The sequence below is a fragment of the Rousettus aegyptiacus genome, unplaced genomic scaffold, assembly GCF_014176215.1.
Source record: "Rousettus aegyptiacus isolate mRouAeg1 unplaced genomic scaffold, mRouAeg1.p scaffold_m13_p_6, whole genome shotgun sequence".
Lineage (NCBI taxonomy): Eukaryota > Metazoa > Chordata > Mammalia > Chiroptera > Pteropodidae > Rousettus > Rousettus aegyptiacus.
In genome coordinates this window covers 81,818,101-81,834,871 of record NW_023416309.1, presented here as the reverse complement: position 1 = coordinate 81,834,871, position 16,771 = coordinate 81,818,101, and the positions used below count along the sequence as shown (strand labels likewise).

General features: G+C 47.1%; 1 long non-coding RNA gene across 1 annotated transcript; it reads right to left on the bottom strand.

Annotated features, from left to right (window-relative positions):
* Positions 1–10,021: 10,021 nt before the first annotated feature.
* LOC107514625 lies at positions 10,022–14,596 on the bottom strand. The gene is made up of 3 exons (XR_001597834.2): positions 12,713–14,596; positions 10,980–11,074; positions 10,022–10,865 (listed from the first exon to the last, which is right to left on the bottom strand). It is a non-coding gene; the product is annotated as an uncharacterized LOC107514625 (long non-coding RNA).
* Positions 14,597–16,771: the final 2,175 nt, after the last annotated feature.

Sequence of the window (16,771 nt, the reverse complement as noted above, 5' to 3'; positions counted from 1 at the left end):
CCTCGTGGCCCAGTGAATGGCGCTGACATCCTGCCTCCGCCTGACTTAGCCCTGAGTCACGGCCCCCGCGGGAGGCCCGCCCACCTGGGGTAGACAAGGCCTACACCACTTACATGGCCTCAGAGGAAGCGTTGGGGCGGCGGAGAGTCCCCAGGGAGGCCAAAAGAAATGTGGCTGGCATTTCCTCCCTGCGAGGCCTGCCAGGACTCAGCACTCTGGCTGGTTCATGAGTGAGTGTGCACGAGTGTGTGCCAGGTAGAGGTGTCGGGCTCCAGGAAGCACAGCAGCCTCTGCACCCTATTTCATGAGTATAATGGGGTGGGGGGGTTGATTCCCTGTGAGCCTCATTGGCTCTCATTGTGCTCTTGCTCTGGCTTTGCTAATCTCAAAGCCAAAACCAAACCCACAGAGAGATAGACACACCCACACGAGCTCCGAAAATCAATAGGATGGCTAGAAAACAGGCCTGGGCATGAACAGGAACCGAGGCAGCTGAGGGCCAAGTGGCAGAAAGGCCGGTAGTGACCCTGAGCAGGAACATGTGGCAGAAGGCAGTGGAGGTCTCCAACCCTCTTGGGCACTCTGCCCAAGAGTCCGAGAGGAGATTCTGACTGGCCATGCTGGGGTCTGGTGCCCACCCTGTGGCAGGGGTAGGGTGAAGGAGCCTGGTAGGCTTTGTCAGTGGGAAATGGGTAATCCCCCTACCCCCACCAAAGAAATCAAAGGCCCATTAGGGAGGAGAGCTCTTTCGGTGGCCCAAGCCCACCCAGCACATGTCCTCTGTAAATTCTGAGCGTGAGCACTTCCCTGTCTTCCTAACTCCATCCAGCAGGTTCCCCCAACTCATCCCTCAATCCTCTCCAGCCCCCGTTCCACTTGCCTCCTTTCTAGCCGGGGTCACAGTCTCATTTATGGAATGTGTTTGGTTTTGTTTTCTTGTTTATTTCTTTTCCCCACGAGATCCCCTAGATTATATGCTCTCTGAGGACAAGGGCCAGGTCAGTGTTTGTTCACCACTGCGTACTTGGCACATACGTGTTAGATGAATGAATAGCCCGTGTGCTCAGGGACACACCCACTTCCACACCCATTCACCTCACATCCACTCACACTCATTCACATACTCTCTCTCATACACAGAGACTCACCTGCACGTGCACTCACACTTCTCACATACAGAGTGCTCTTCAGTTATTTGCGAAGCTTGAATAGCACCTTCCCTCATTATCACCTCCAAGTTTCTCCCACCTGGGTGCCACTGGGGCAAGAAATCCCAGCTGTAGAGTTTTGACCCCAAGTCCTTCCTAGGAACAGCGAGACGTTCTCCTGATTCACATGTTGGTGTGTGGTGATTTCTCAGTCCAGAGGGCTAGGGTAGAAAAACCTGCTCCTGCCCCATCCGAAAATCTTTGCTGGCTTCCTGTTGTCTACACGTTGATGGCCCACCTCTGTTGCATGGTTTTTCAGCACAGACCACAGCTTGGGGCCACAGGGAACTTCCGCACTTCTCCAAATGCTCTTTCGTGTCTCCATGAAGTGCTCAGGCTGATCTTGCCACTGAGCATGTGCTTACCTCTCCTCACCCAGTCCCAATGCCTTGCTTGCCTTGCAAACTCCTAGTTAAACTTCAAGACCTACCCAGATAGAATCTTCTTGCAAAACTGAGAGACATTAACAGTCTCTGCCCCTCACTCCCCCAATTTGTCCTGAACTCCCTAGAACCACAGATGCACAGAACTACGGGCTCGTCAAGGTCCTTAGAGACACAGCAGTTTGCATTCCAGGGGTGGCTGGAAATATGTCGGGTATTTTTTGGTTGTCACAGAGGCAGGTTCTATTGCCTGCATTTAATGGGCTGGGGATAGGAATACTAACGAGGAAAAACTGTCCATCCCAAAGGCCAATAGCAGCCCATTGAGAAAAACCGAGCCACCTCCTGTTGGATGGGGACCCCAAGGCCCAGTGATGCAACGGTCATGCAATGAAATGGGCAATCAAGGTGGTCGGTGTCCACTCCTGTGAGGGAGGACCCCTGGGTATTGGGTCTGTGAGTGGCCCTCTGACCCTCCAGGTCCTCAGTTCCTGGCCTGGCCATGCCACCAGCACCAGGGATGTCATGAGAAATGTGACTGGGAGTGCCGCATAGTTCCCACCAGCTGTCACATCTTCTCCCACCTGTGCTGGCAGAGTCTGACGTGGCTGAGGATGTGCCTGGAATGTGGAGCCAGTATCCCTTGGGGAGGGGAGAGCTGGGCTTATAGGCGGGGGCCAGAGTTCTACAATTACATCGTCCAGCTCCTAGAGCTCATCTAAACACCAAGAAAGCCACCCTGTAGATCCGAGTCTGGGAGTTGGTGACCATAACACTCCAGGGTCCAGACTGGCCATGGGAGGTGGAGACGGAGAGGCAAGGTCTGGTGTCCCCTAAATTAGCCCCTAGCCCTGCTCTGAGAAAATATGGCTATCCTTCCCCTAATCTTCCACCCACAGCTTGGGCCACCACAGATTCCTGGAGGAACTTTTAAAAACTTTTTTAAAACTGCAAATTATATGCAAAACCAGACAATAATATAGCAAACCTCACATCTCTATCACTCAGCTGTGACAATCATCAACCCATGGCCCACCCTGCCTCATCCAGACCCATCCCCTCATTCACACCCCTCCTCCTGCATTATTTTGAAGCAAGTCCCAGGCATGACATCATTTCATCTATATGTCAGTGTGTATCTCTAAAAGTACTCTTCAATACAAACTAAACCATGATCATGACACCATTGTCACCCACAAAAAGTTAATAATTTCTATGTTAACAAAGAGGCCATAAATGTCCAAACTTCCAATTGTCACATAATTGCTTTCTTACAGTATTAAATTTTGATCCCAATAAGGTTTATATGTTACAATTGGTCAATATGTCTTTTGAGTCTCGATTGGGTATAGAGTTTCTTTTTGTTTCTTTGCTTATTTTTATTTATTCACTGGAAGAAACCATTTTGCTCTAGCTGGACTTAGCTACCCTGTGGTATAATTGAATATATTCCTCCATTCTATAAATTGGTAGAAGTAGAAGCTTGATCAGATTCAAATTTGATTTTTTTTTTTTTTTGGCAAGACTACATCATTAGGTGGTGTTAAGTTCTTTTGGGAGGTACACATGATTCTTTTGTGTGATAGCAACCATTCAAGCAATTAATTTGTTAGGTACTGCAAAATGGTATTATGTTTCTTTCTTTCTGCATTTATTAGCTGGAACCTGTCTATAGGAGAAATTTACTCTTTTCTCTTATTTGGTTATATAGTGATCTGTTTGAAAGGGACTTTTAAAATTTATCCACTCTCTCAGTGGCCTCTGGGATAAGAGGTCCAGAAAGGACAAGTCCCTCACCGAGGACACACAACACATCAGAGGCAGGCCTAGAACTAAATCCAGATCTACTGCATTGTGTGCAGCACTGGTCTGGAGGCGGTGCAGCGGAACAGAGAGGGCTGAGGGCTGGGAATCACAGGCCTGGACTTGAATCTGGGACCTGCCATTTATAAACAGTGGGGCCTTGGGCAGGTCATTCAGCCTTGCTGCTCTCTGTGATGCAGGGAAAATTCCACATCCCTCACGCAGCCCAAGTTCACCAATTTTTCAGCCCCTTTGTAAGGAATTTGGAGAAGCCTAGCCTGATCTTACAACATGAGTACATTCACAAACCAGAGCTGAGGTCCATGGCCTCTCGCTTGAATTTCTCATGGCTGCTTCAGGACCTGGCTAAGAGCCCTGCCTTTCTTCTCAAGTGCCCAGCAGGTGCCCGAGGAGACAATTTCTTTAGAAAGCTCAGACTTCTATCAGTAAGGTGGCGAGCTCAGGACTGGCCATGTAATTGTGAGGTTGTTAGTTTGGAAATGATTAGGAATTTTAAAACAGTAATAGTAAAGCATCAAACCAAGCACAGGACTCTTCTGGGACAGTCTGTGACTGTACAGATAGCCAACTCACGAGGCTGGTCCTAGTGGAGCTCTATCACAGTGGCATATGGGTATGTCTCATCCAACTCAATAGAACTTAAATGCATAAGTGGGGACACATTGGCCATAACCAACACAAACTCCAATCCAACTAGCTTCAGTTAAAAGGGGTGTTTACAGTAAACAGCATTTAACAATCATTTATGCAAGTGCTCTCATGACTTCTTGAGTCAACATGTGGACAAAGCAGTAAAACCTTGATTATAGAGCAGAAGAAAATGTGAATGTCAATAATACAGAAAATATAAAAAAACTTCTGAGCAAGGGGGCATGTGAACAGGCAGAGGACATGATAGGGACATCCAATATTTACTCATACTAAAAAGGACAGACAAGACCAGAAAAACTGTCTAAAATCGAACAAAAGAAATAGACATTTAAACATAGGTAATCAGTAGGTATATACTAGATACACTATAAATTTCAAAGTTGAGAAGAAGACAGAAGTAGTAAGTGAGCTAAATTCTCATGTACCTTACAGAGAAATCAATGGATTTGGTCTAAATGTACAAATCAAGAAATAGGTGTATAAGCATATTATCTAGAGTTATGGAGGTAACCATTAGAAAAAATACAAAAGCAAATGTGTCGAATAGTTTGCTTCTGGAATGTAGAGGGAAGAATAGGGTGGAGACTGCTGCTTCCCTTTATAAGCTCTTTTGTATCATTTTCATTTGTTTCCATCTTCCTGTATTATTCTGATAATTTAAAAAGGAGGAGGGAGTCAATTATCAGACACAGAAAGGCAGAAGGGCTGATCTGAGCGGACCGCTTTAGGGTCTCTTTCTCCCAGGCTGCACCAAAGGCCACTGATAGCTCTGGAGTCAGATATTTATGGCTTACGATCTAAGGGGAAAATTCAGAATAATCCAAGGAAGGAATCTGATTGGATCACATGCCCATCCCTTGGACCAATCTATGGTGTGCTGAACTGTGATTGGCCTCTTGTGACAAGCTGGTTGCCAGGAAGATTAAAATACCCCAGGACCAAATAGAGTGTGGTAGAGGAGCAGTTAGTTCTCCGGGGAAGGATGGGGCTGTTATTGGAAGAAAGGGGGAAGGGGTGTTGGGGTACTAAACTGACAGATGCCCATGACACTGAGACAACTGTGGGCCAGACCCTGGTAGAAGATGTGGAAGATGTGAAGATGACTGCAATGTGAAACTCTTACTGGGAGTCAGGATAGAGATGGAAACAAGGAAATGAATTGTTATCCAAAGGAGAATGTGGGAAGAGCACATGATAGTCACACAAGATTCTATGAGAGCCAGTAGACAATGACACACTGCCAGCTGGGGCATGAGGAAATCTTATCAATTCTGAGGGCCCCCCAGAAGCTCCCAGCGACTTGGGTCCAGATCTCATTTCTGCTCAGGGAAATTACCCCACCTCTCTGAGCTTGTTTCTTCAGCAGAATGGGACAATGATTCCAATTTAGAAATTAGGTTGGTTTGGACAGCTGAGTACAGAGCCTGGCACATAGTAGGTACTTTCTTACCCTCCCAGAGTCTCAGGGCCACCCACCTGCCCACACTGCCAATTCTTCTTTGATGATAAACTGATTAGCTCCAACTTAACTTAAAAGCAAAAGATACTCCTTAGAGTTGTTTCAATATCCAGTCTGTGGAAGAATATCAGGAACTTACAATTAAAATAATCTAATTGTACCAAAATTATCAACGTACATGCCCACTAGAACAGAAGCTCCCTGAAGGCAGGCAAAACATTGTTCATTTTTGCATCTCTCCCTGATACCTAACATAATGGACACTCCTCTCTCCCAGTTTAATTGAAATATAATTAACACACAGCACTGCATAAGTTTAAGGTGTACAGCACAATAACTCACATACATTGTGAAATAATAACCACAGAAATTTAGTAAACACCCATCATCTCATGAAAATAACACAAAAAGGAAAAATAAAAAATACTATTCCTTGTAATGAGAAGCTGAGATTTATTATTTTAATTTTCAAACATACCATAAAGCAGTGTTAACTACAGTCACCATGTTGTTCATTATACCCCAGAACTCATTTATCGTATAACTGGAAGTTTGTACCTTTTGACCACCTTCATCCAATTCCCCTCTATACACAAAGCTCTAGTAACCACAAATCTGACCTCTTTTTCTATGTTCATTTGTATTTTTTATTTTGTTTTAAGATTCCACATATAAATGAGATCATACGGTATTTATCTTTCTCTGCCCGACTTATTTCACTTACCATAATGCCCTCAAGTCCATTCATGTTGTCACAAATGGCAGGATTTTCTTCTTTTCGTGGCTGAGTAATATTCCCTTGTATATAATATATGTACCACAACTTCTTTATCCATTCATCTCTTGATGGACACTTAGGTCTATGTCTTGGCTCTTGTAAATAATGATTTTATGAACATAGGGATATGGTTATCTCTTTGACATATATTTTCAATTTTTTGAGGAAACTCCATACTGTTTTCCATAGTAGCTATACCAGTCTACAATCCCACCAACAGTACAAAAGGGTTCCCCTTTATTTGCATTCTCTCCAACATTTGTTATCTCTTGTTCTTTTTGATGATAATTATTCTTACAGATGTGAGGTGATCACTCATTGTGGTTTTGACTTGCATTTCCCTAAAGATTTGTGATGTTGAACATCTTTTAATGTACCTATTGACCATTTGTATATCTTCTTTGGATACATGGTCTTTTGCTCATTTTTAAATTGGATTATATTTTTTCGTTATTGAGTTGTATGAGTTCTTTTTAACTCATACAACTCAATAGCAAAACTCCTTATCAGATATATAGTTTGCAAATATTTTTTTCCCATTCTCTAGGTTGTCTTTTCATTTTGTTGATCATTTCTTTTGCTGTACAGAAGTTTTTCAGTTTGATGCAGTCCTATTTATTTTGTTGTTTTTGCTTTAAGTGTCATATCCAAAAAGTCATTGTCAAGACCCATTCAAGGAGCTTTTTCTTATGCTTGCTTCTAGGAGTTTTGTGGTTTCCAGTCTTACATTTAAGTCTTAAATTCATTTCAAGTTAATTTTTGTGAGTGGTATAAGGTAGGGTTCTATCATGGACACTTTTAATAGATTTTTAAACTGAATATGTGAATGGGTAAACGAGGCCCGAGAAAGAACAGTGAAAATAAGAGATTGTTTTGGCAAGACAGGTTCCTGGAAGACACTCCAGTGGGTTCAGATGTCAGCCAAGGACAAGTAGTGAGGGCAAAATGTGTAGCTGGCATGAGGGATAGAAGGCCGGACACATTGGAAGAGACAGTGAGCAATGGGACAATTTCATTCGTACATTCACAAATGTCTCTTCACCACCTATCCTGTGGTAGATACCAGGCACCTGGGATACAGCAGCAGAAAGCATGAGTCTCCTGCCGCCAGGGAGCTGAGATCCAGGTACCATGTGTGAGCATAGCAGTGGCTCCGGGAAAACCTGGGTGATGCCTCCCCAAGGCTGCAGCTTCTCGCTAATGTGCTTCTAATAATAATATTAATCCTAATAACAGCAGCTGTCACGTATAGAGAACCAACTATGTTAGTCATAACCCTTCATTTCAGTTTTAAGTAATATAAACTCAAACTGGCTTACGCAAATGAAAAGGAAATTTTTGGTTTATTAATTTCTAAAAATACCAGAGGTTAACTAGCCTCTGACATGGCTGGATCCAAGAGCTCCAAAGATGCCATCAGGACTCTGTGAACCGCTCCATCTCTGGCTTTGCGTTCTTTTGACTTCCCTTTGACTTCATTCTCAAATGGCTACATAGTAAAACTGGCATCTGGTAGCTCCAGGCTAATGATGTCAGCAAGGAGGAAGGAAACACCCCTTTCCCTGTCGTTCTGCAAACTTCAGGGCACTGTTAGAGGGCCTGGTCCAACTTTGGTCTCGTGCTCAGGCCTAAACGAATACCTGTGGTCAATATTAGGCTGTGCTGATTGGCCTGGGTCTGGTGATAGGTGTGGAAATGGGGCAGGGTAGGGGACAGCCTTGTTTATTCAGTAGGGACTGAGAATGGAAGAGGGTGGTTTCCAAAAGAGAGCAGAGCTGTAATTAGGTCAGCTTAGCAACGCCCTACACCTACTATGTACCAGGCATAAAACTAAGGGTCAAGTTAAGCCTCTCAACAGTCCTGTGTGGTGAGGCCATTCCGATTCCCACTTATAGATGTGGAAACTGGCTCAGAGAGGCTGAGTACCTTGCCAATGTTGTATAATTAGCAAGTGGAGGGTCAAGGAGCATGGCTTCCTTAGTACCAGACAGAGAAGATAGTAGAGGAGGCCCCAGCTTCTGTCAGAGAGGCTTTCCCTGCTTAGACCTAATGAATGGAGGGGGACAGATAAGCAGGAATAACCTGATGAATTGGGCACTATTCTTGTCCCCCACCCCTGCAGCAATGACATATAATTCATCTATCCTCTTGTTCAATGTTCACCGAAGCAGGTAGTGCAGACCCAGGAGCCAGACTGCTTGAGTTCCCTAGAGAACAGAGCCTTTGGCAAGAGATCGAGTGTTGTACTTTAACTCTGAGGTAGAATTCCAGGGCAGCAAGAGTGAAGGAAAAGAGAGAGGAGGTAGGGAAGGATGGGAAGCAGTGCGAGGTGACGTATAACCACATTGCTACTGCTTTGCAACAAACCTCATATGAAAAATGTGCCTCAAAGGATCCAAGGAAGGAAGGTGGAGGGATTCATCCTCTCAGCTCGTCTCCTATGGCTCAAAGTTCATCCTGAGAACTCCCTCCCTCCATGCTCTGGGTTGAGTTCTCTAGCCCCTTTGGTGGCCATTGAGGAGTCAGACCCCTCACCCTAGGAGGTGATCTAGAAGGGGTCAGGAAGGCAGCTGTTCAGCTTCAGTTGTGAATCTGTGAGGACCCCATGGGGGTCTATCAGCCATGGAGGCAGAGGAAGCAGGAGTCTAGAGAATAGGGGAGCTGAGAGAATCTTTAAAGGGATGCAAGATGGTGATACACCCACATTCCAGCTCTGTGACTTGATTGCTCCATGCTTGCTTCCTTCATAGTAAGATGGAGATAATAGTAGCTCCTCTAGAGTGGGGGAGAACTTGAGGTACTACATGTGAAGCACTTAGTGTGGTCTGACCCCTAGGAGGTGAACTGGACTAGCTGTCTTGATTTGCCTGGGAGAAGTTGGGGTGCTGTCAAGGCTAAGCTGTGTTAACCCAGACTCTTTCCATTGCAAGTTGGCTCAAATGAAGAAAAGGATGTATTGTCTCAAAAAACTGGAAGGCCTGGAGGTACATCTGGATCCAGGGGTGACAGAATTCCGGGGATGTGGCCTATGTTGAGGTCACAGCATGGGCACTAGGAAACACCCTCCTTGACCTTCAGGGGCTGACCTGAGCAGAGAAACTGAGAACTGGCTACAGCATCTGTGAAATGAGAGACTGGACTGAATTGAAGGTTACCAACTTGACATCCCCTGGACTTCCAGGATGGGTTCATGATTTGTTTTAAAAGCATCTCTGTTTGGGCTGGAGTAATCTCAATTCTATGCCTCATATGAGCTTGTTCAGTGATTGTCAGCTTTGACAGGTAGTTCTAGATATGTCTTTATGAATTTGAGAAATACATTTGGGGTCGTGAATGCTGGCATCATAAACATAGTCTGTTTAAAAGATGTAATTTTTCAAACCATAGGGGAAAATAATTGACATCGGTCTGGGAGGTGAAAAGATGAGGACCATGGCTGGTTTATGTTGACAGTCTCTCGCAGCAACCACCTTCTCGGCCACCAGGATTCTGAACTCCCTCCCCAAGGAGTTTCCCAAGGCCTTTTATTAAGGAACACCCAAACACCATGCTCCCATTTCTCCAGCCACATAACAACCCCTACACTGTGTTTTCTGGTGCAAGCCACAGGATCCATCAGTTGTGTGACCTTGGACAAATCATTCTACCTCTCTAAACCTGTTTCCTTGACCGTAAAATGAGATTGGGTACAAAAATCAGAACATGTCCACACAAAGACTTGTACAGGAATGTTCAAAACAGGTTTACTTGCAACAGCCAAAATCTGGAAACAGCCCAAATGTCCTCCTGGTAAATGGATAAAAAAACTATGGTACATCCATACAATGGTACACTACTTGGCAATAAAAAGAAACATGGATGAATCTCAAAATCATGCTGGAAAAAAGCCAGATACAAAAGAGTACATACCATGCGATAATATTTATGTGGAGTTCTGGAAAAGGCAAAATGAATCTCTAGAACAAAGGCAGGTCGGTGGTTGTCTGGGGTCAGGGAAATGGGCCATAAAGAGGAATGAGGGAACTTGAAATATTCTCAATGGTGGTGGTAGTTACAAGGGTATATGCGTTTGATAAAACTTATGAGTTGGACACTTACGATGGGTGGGTTTCATTGCATGTAAAGTGTAACTCAAAGTTGATTTGTAGAAAAATGAGATTAAAGAAAAACATTGCATTTATTAGGTTTCTGTCATAGAAAGGGTCCTAACTCAGGATGGTCTTTAGGGAAAAAAGAAACACACTGGCTCATATAACCATGTTGGTCCAAGGGTACTGTTGGCTTCAGGCATGGCTGGATCCAGGGCCTTACTGATGTCTGGACAGCATATGCTCGCCATCTCTTTCCTCCTTGTTGGCTTCATCCTCAAGTGGAGAACAGGATGGCCACCAGCAGTTCCAAGTTTATAATCTGCCAACCTGCCTTTTTCCTCACAATTGCTGCAAAAGTCCCAAAGGGAAGTCTCAGTGTCCAGCCTAGGATACATGCTTGCCTCTAAAGCCAGGGGTTGAGGTTGGCCCCAGCTGAACCCCAAGGGTACCAGGTTGAAGAGGGATGGTCCCCTGAAACAAAAGATAGACATCATCAGAAGTGTCACGGATACTGTGCAGGGAAAGCCAATAAATAGCCGTCACCTTCTCCACATACCCAGGGGCAATGTTATCACCCATTCTTACCTCCAGACCACCTCCACAGGGGCCAGGTCATCAGGGACAGGTCCCAAGCTCATTCGAGGTCCAAGGCTGCTTTTCTGCAATGTCATAAGCTCTGCCTGTTAGACACAAGAGTCAAAAAGTGAGTGCTAATCTCTTTCCCACCAGCCAAGCAGAAAGCCCTTCCTCCCTGTACCCCAAGAAGGCAGATGGAGGGTGGAGCAGCTCTGTAGCAGCTTCTCTGGCTCAGACACGGGAACAACTCATTGCTGACAGCGTTTGGACTTGTAGGGCAAACCTCGAGAGGAGGAAGGATGCCTCTGTGGGCCAGACCAGAGAGGAATGCAGGGCAAAGGAGTGAGAACCATAACTTCCCAATCAAGAACCACCATCCTAACAGGGCCCAGCCAGAGAGGAAAATAACAGGTGGTCCTTGCAGAGATCAAGAAAGGTAAGGTATCCTCCAACGTGCTGAAACCCAAACCTCACTTCCTAAGCAGTGCAGTACACCTAGCATTAAATAAACATCTTCTCCACACCGGACACCACACAGTTTTTATTGAATTGTTCTCCCGTAAGGGAAGTGAAAGGGAGCGACAGCTTCATATCCATATTCAGCCTACAAAGTAGACACTATTATGCCCAAATAAATCAGGCAATAGGCTCAGAGAGGCAGCGGCTTTACCCAAGGCCCCTAGCTATCTCCACCAGGCTCTACTACAGAAGCTCAAAGCTCTTGCCTCAGCATGACTGTTCAAGGCTGCTAGCTGAGCTGAAGTTATTTCTAACCTAGGTAAGCTAAGGCAATTTAGGACTGTCTCCCAAACCAGCTTCCCAAGGAATACGGGCAAGAAAACCCTTAGCTGAGGCCCACTGTCCTGTTTACCACCATGATTCTGGCTGAGTAAGCCTGCCCAGCCATCTTGCTTTCTGGGAAGCAGGTTAAATAGGTGTGGTTGCCAAGAATGTACATTCTGCTGTAGAGAGCTGAGTGGGGAGCAGGGTGAATGCCAGACAAAGGAAAGAGAGAGCCAAGGCCCAGCAAGGGAAGGCATGGCCAAAGGAAGCCCATGGGCCTGGCCCAGAGCTGCTGGGCTCTGAGAAAGTAGTGTTCTCAACTCTCGTCCCCATGCGCCATTTCCGAAGCAGGCTGGCCCTCCAGCTCTGCAGATTGGACTAGGAACAGCCAACTGCTTCCTAGAACCGACAATGCTGTTGGTTCCCTGCACTGGCATCCTGCCCAGGTGGCCCTTAGGCCAGGCCCTTGGAATCCAGCTCTGTAGAAAAGATGGAGGGACAGGGGCAGCCTTCTGGAGACCTAGGCTACCCACTCGGACCAGGGCACAAATGAGCAAGCCCCACGCAGGCTGTGCTCATTCCTAGATGCTTCTGTTCAGGCAAGGAGCAGGGAACCAATGGCCCTCTGCCACTCGCAGCTGTGTGCCCTGGGCTACATGCCTCTTGTGTGTTATGAAAATGGGGCTAAACCCTGCCGTGCCCAGAGCTGGGGTCCTTGGCAGCACAGCAAGGCTGAGCAGGGTAGGCTGTGGGTCCAGGCTGGCCGGGTACACGCTCAGTACTGGGGAAACTAAAGGACAACAACCAGCCTCCCTGTGGGGCAGGTACCTCTTCTATGAGGCATTAGCACCCATCCCAGGTAATTGCCATGATGAAACACTTAAGTATCAGTTAGCATTATGATATGCTTGTTATAACTGTATATGCTAATTAATAATTATTACTGAAAGAGCACTGACCTTGGGAGGCAGAAGCTACAGATCTAAACCCCAGTTCTGCCACATCCTGGCTGCGTGTCCTCTGGTAAGTCTCTTGATCTCCTTGGCTTCAGTCCTCTGTAAAATGAGGCTCAAAAGATAACTCTAAGCAGCAGAGAAAATAAAAGAAGTGAAAATCTGCCAACAGCAAATGGTCACATCACCTGGTAGGCTCTGAAGGCAGACCTGGAAGAAATCTTTTCCATCTCTAACTTGTGAGCATGTAGTGAATAGTTCTCTGGCTGCTTAACAGAATCACCTGAGGAACATAAGAAAAACAAAAGGAGATACCAATCCTGGGATTCCCCTATAACCCCAGCAATTCAGATCCAATGGGTCTGGGGCAGGGCCTAGGCATTCAAATTATTTTAATGTTCTCCAAATGATTCTTATGTACCAGGGTTGAGAAGCAATAGAGCAGCCCACTTAGAAACCAGGACATTGCCAGCATCCTCCCCAACAACTTCATCTATCTGTTTGGAGAGAGACCCAGTGCTGCTCCAACACCCTCCAAGAAAGATTCTGAGCTTCCTGGCTGGAGGCGAGCTGCAGCCCACGGTACACACCACTTGGCAAAAAGAAAATACTTTCTGGCTCCCGAGGGCACAGAGCCATCGCTCAAATGGGTAATGAGCCTCGCCCGTTTTAAAAGCCCCAATCCTGCTAACTGGGTGGGGGTGTGCATGCACAGGGGAAAAAAATGCCGAAAGAATATATTTCATTAGCAGACATTCTCTCCAGCTATGGGCATTTGTATCTTTTTCTTCCTTTTGTATTTTCAAAATGCTCTACCGTGGAAGGCAGTTCTTTCATAATTTGGGGGGAAAAACCCAGCATTTTTGATGTATTGCCTTCTTTAAAAAAATTGATGTGCTGTCTTTTGCAAATGTTTTGGGATAAAGACTGAGGAACATGCTCAGCCTTTATCCAAAGGAACAAGGAGTTTTGTGGGGATGGGAGGGCAGGGCAAAGAAGTCACAGGGCTAGCTGATGTAAAGTTAGCAAATGCTTAGCTAGGAAACATAGAACGTGTTGTATCACCCCGTGTCCACTGCAAGTTGTAAACATTTCATTTTCACAGGAGCTCTGCCCACCTCTCAGCAAGGAGGGATAAACACTACTCCCCCACCCTCCACATTGATCTTTACCTTGGCGCTGCCCCACCCCCGGGCAGAAAAATGCTGAAGCTCCACAGCAAACCCAGCTCCTTGGACATGGTCTCCACTGCTGGAACAGCCGGAGCCTGAGGAGCAAGGAGACCAGCTGGCCAGGAATGAGGATCACGGCGTTCAGGGTCTCACCTATGGCCATGTTCTTGAGTGATGAGAGTTTGAGTCAGCACCTGGGAGGGAACCTGAGAAATACCTCAAGGGTGAATTTCCCCTACTAATATGTAAGATCAACGAGACATGAGGTGGGTCTTGCCTCTTTCCTGCCTCTTCCCTGCCCTGTCTGTCCATCCACAGGCAGGACACCTGCCCAGCCTCAGCCAGAGAGGAAGAAGATTCTGTTGCCGTGGGATTTGGTGACATTCTTGTGGATTGGTGTTCTTGGGTTAAGGTGGTTGGAAGGCTGGGATTTCACAAATTGGCATTTCTGCTTCTTGATAATCCCCCAAGGCCTTGGCTTAGGCAAGATAGCCCTGCGGTGGGGATGGAAGAGGTGGGGTCACCTGCTGAGAATGAAGGAGACTCAGTAAGTGAGATAGGGAGAGAAAACACCCAGCTAAGAGAAAGAAAGCTCCAGGGTCACAGTGGGCGAAAAGACCTTGAACCCACTGCAAGCATATTTGCAAAATGGCCAGCTCACTGGTCTCAGAGAGTGCGCTGTTTTAAAACACAGTGCAAGGTCCTGCCCAGGTGCCCCTGACTGCACACAAACCAGGGAGACCCTGTGTTCTCCTGGGCTCCAATCCATGCAGGGATATCTCAATGCATAGCCTGCCCCAATAATGTATCAGCCCAGCAAAAATGTTTTAACAACCAGCAAGTCTCCATTCACTCTCATTTCAGGAGGATGGGAGAAGACATCCCCACTGGACCCTAGGAAGCCCTTCCCATCCCATAATGGCCACTGGGTAGGAGAGGGGTGAGGTTGGCAGCCGCTGCTCGATGCTCATTGCAAGAACAATAAGGATTTTTAGGGGCATTATGACTGAGTCAGAAAACACAGCTGCCCCTGAAAGTCCCTCATTTTTCTTGCTGTACTTGAACATGATCCAGATGAGTCACGCTGCAGCAGTCGGCGGCTGGCCCAGGTAAGTGAAGACGGTAACCCCCTCGGTCACCCTGGCCCACCTCAAATAGCCCAGGAGAAACTGTAGAGGATGGGTAGTTATAGGGTCTCCACAGTGACACAATTCTCGCTAATGCTTGGTCTGGCCTGTGGCTGGCCTCACTGTCCCCAGGGCATGCCCAGGAGACAACTGGAACCCAGTACCTCCTGCCCGCTGAGAATCGTGGACTAGAGTCCTGGCGGAATCCCAAGTGGACAAGCCCAAGAACCAAGGAAGGCAGTAAGACCAGGAGAGGGGCCTCTGTCTTCCCATGCGGCATGTGGACCCACCTTGCAGAGACTGAGCTCCTAAGTGACAGTCACAGGCCTGACACTGATGCACGGACAGAAGACAGTTGGCTTTACCTTCCTCAGACACCAGGCCTGGTTCAGGCAGAGGACAAAACCCTGGGAGGTACCCAGAAGACCAACCCGGGCCAGAACATCTGAGGAGGAGCTGCTGCTCTCCCTAAACTCTCTTAAAAGAACAGCTTAAAGACAAGGTTCCAAGAAGGCCTGGACCTGAGCTGTGGTTCAGCTTCCCTCCAGTGGTCGTGGCCTTCGTCATCCCGTCTGTAGAATGGGCCCAGAAGAATCTAAGCTCCCACCACCATCTCTCCCATTTAAAAGGGAGATCAAAAGAAGAGAATTTCAGTTGTCATAGCCAAAGGAACTGTTCCTGAAAAGCTTACAGTCACAGGTCTCCTGTCACAGTGGGAGGCAAGAGCCTGCCAACTGTGGGAACCAGCGCGCCACGGGGGAGCTGCAGCCTGAGCCCAGATCTCAGTCCGGCCCTCCCTCTGCTCAACCACATTGCGCCCTACCCTCATCAGAAGGAAGCTCTGGACAAGGCAGCAGCTTTCCGTGGGTAGCAGCAGGAAGGCAGGTCCTCCACGAAAACAGCCTATGATGAGTAAAGACTTCTGTATGTCCCCAAGGTTTTCGGGTTCAAATCAATGAGCTCACAGGCTCGGCTGGGAAGGGCAGGCTGGAAGAAAGTGGGGGTAGGTGAGGGGAAGGTGAGACGGGGCTAGTGAGCAATTGTTTTTCTTATGAGAGACTGGAAAGGGCTTCTGGAAGCAGCCTGGTTTAGGGTCCTCCTCTATGGCATGATCCCTTCCACCCCCCAGGCCTGTAGGGCTCGACTCTCAACATCAGGGCCCCTGCCCAGCCTGGCACTGTATCTATTCATTGGTCCTTCTGTGTGTGCAGGACTTGAGGCCACTCAGAACATGGGACACGGGTGGCCCCACTGTGGTGAAAAGCACAATCCATGCAAGACAGACCTGGTGCCACTATCTGCTTACTTGATGTCTGCGTAGAAGGTACCTTCCTTCTCTGCATTTCCCTCAGCCTTCATGTCTGCAGGGTGATGTGAGGATTGAAGGGAAGAAAGTATACAAAACACTTAGCTGGCTCCTTATCAAAAGTGTATTCCCCTCACCTTTCCCCCTTACCTTCAGACCCCAAGGGCAGAGGGGCTGGGACAGGCTCCCTGGGGGGTGTCCAAGAACTCAGATCACAGAGAATCCTTCCTCTCTCAGAAGAGCAACAGGGCACAGGCCTTGCTGCTCTCCGAGCACTAACACTGCACCTTAGCCCCCACATTCTAGATCCTGCCTTGTTCAGATTGAGAGGAAGCACACTGGGAACCCCGGCTACAGCCTCAGCCTTCTTAAAATTGTTACGGCAACTGTCACTTTGCCCAGAGCTTTCTCCCCTAACCAAGATCACAGCCATGTCCGCTACCAGCAAAACCCAAGCTGT